This window comes from Zerene cesonia, chromosome 1 (assembly GCF_012273895.1).
Source record: "Zerene cesonia ecotype Mississippi chromosome 1, Zerene_cesonia_1.1, whole genome shotgun sequence".
Lineage (NCBI taxonomy): Eukaryota > Metazoa > Arthropoda > Insecta > Lepidoptera > Pieridae > Zerene > Zerene cesonia.
In genome coordinates, this window is record NC_052102.1 from 2,667,735 (window position 1) to 2,670,125 (window position 2,391).

Here is a 2,391-nt window from a genome sequence, read left to right on the forward strand (position 1 = left end):
ATTCAACAACGCTTGATTTTTCTAGGTTTTAAGCCTACAACGCTACATCTAACTAGGCTACATTTACATCTATTAAAGGCATCCAATTGCTTTAAAAATTTTCCTTTAAATTATTTCCAAGCAGGTTTTCAAATTGCTTCTAAACTACCAGACCGCCATAGTTTACCAAGAGCTACGTTTTGGACAAAAGCCAACATACAGACTTAAAACTAAAAGGATCCGGTATGTTAATCGTAAAAGGATTTACGACTACTGTATTCTATACTAATTTACGTTACGTTTGATCTACGTAATAGTGATAATACCTAAACGATATCGAAGTGTTTCTTTCTATTCTTGTATTCCAAAATTAAATCAAATATTATATTCATGAATTTAAATAGAATGCAAAAACGACGCAGTGTTATCTTTTCGTATAACAAACATTGAAAGTTTTAACATATGAATATTATAATTGCGTTATGAGTCTTTATTAATGTTTTAAATACGAAAGTGTTTTGTTTGCTTTTCTTTCACATGATATGTATTTTGTGTTTCGAGATAGCAAAGAGTCTAGACAGTGAAATAGGCTATTATTACTACAAAACATCTCATTCCCCTTTTAGCGGAACAGGCGTAGCCGCGATCGCAAACCTAGTATACTACGAATCCTACTAAAATACAAACATTCATAGGTACCAAGTATTTAAATCTATCCATGCCTCACGTGTGTCCAGCACATGCAATTTCATCCGAATTTATTCAACGCTAGAGTTTAATTTCCCTTGATACGGCTGCAGTATTACCATCTGCAACAACCATAGCAATTTAAAATCAAACGATATCCGACAAACGTTACAGCCGACTGCACATCTAGAGGTCGGTCCATGTAACGCAATTCCTATGAGGGAAAAAATATGCAGGAACATCCTGTTTCAATGTGATATGTATATAATTTCTAATACATACCTAAAAACCTGAGAATCGTTTTGAATTTGAATTTAAATTTCAATCAATTACTAGCGGTCCGCATTGACTTTAGACAAAATTGCAGAAATTTATAAATGGCACAGTTAAACGACCGTTCTTTCAGAATGATAAGACGAAAAGATTGTTTTAATAGTTACCGCCTACCGTAAATGTTTCTACTTATATGTATTATAAAGACGAAACTTGTAAGATCATAGGGAGTAATCACTACATCTACTGAATATGAGTCACATTATTCACGAGTTCATTCAATTACTAGTTTTCTTCAAGCGGCTTCGTCCGCATAGCCCAAGGGAACGATGGACAATTACAAACTAAAAAACTCTTAAGCATATATATAGTATATTAGTTAGATTAGTATAGATAGGTATCTTTTTTCATTATTTATACGAGGTACGATACAGTTTCTTTGTTCCATTTTTTTGAATAGGTTAAAATCGAAGACTAACCAAAACACGTGCAAGCAGCTTTGCTATCTGTTAACAATTAACTGAACATTCAAAATGGCCGAACTTGTCAGCATAAATGAGAGACACATGTACCAACATAACGCCACAAAAAAATCGAAATTCAAATATACGTAACCCGCGAAAATTCAAAATACGCGATACTTTTTAAACAGACCGCGTTGATAGATACCAGTTCTCTAAAATAATGTGACACACATCGTTTAAAGTAAGAAAGTTTAGTGGATTGATTTACAAATTGGAACACGAATGTTAACGGACGTGAGTATCGCGTGATTTGTAGGATCCTACCGTTGGAAGATTGATTTTGTATCAAGAATGTAGGTCGACAAAGCGATTTAGCCGTTATAAGGCAGTGATGTCTGATACAGCTCTAGCGTCAGCGAAAGCGGATTTATTTAATTTATAATACTTTACCAAAAGAAATGTGACATTACTCAAAAACGAATGAATCGTTTGAGTGATGTCACATTAAAGGTCTGTATTATACTCAAACATCATATTAAATAAACACATAAATTATATAAGATCAACGTGGACAACTCTTATGAATAATAACTATATATGTATGGATCATATACATGGATCAATTATTAAATAAAAAAAGAAATTAAAGTCTAAATAATTTATCCTATATGAGACTTCATAACGCAATGTATATTTCACTAGCGGTCCACGCCGGCTTCTTTTTTTTATGCCATAGCGGGCAGCTGAGCTGGTAGGCCTGATGGTAAGCGAACACCACCGCCCATAAACATTCGCAAAGGTCCTCCTTGAATGCGCTGCCCGCTTTTATGGGGTAAAGGAAAAGGAAAGGATTAACGACTGGAAAGAAGGAATGGACCGGGACGGGTGAGGAAAAGGAAACGGGCCTCCAGCTCCCCCACTCACTGTACGAAACACAGTGGCATGCCACTATTTCACGCCGGTTTTCTGTGGGGGTGTGGTACTTCCC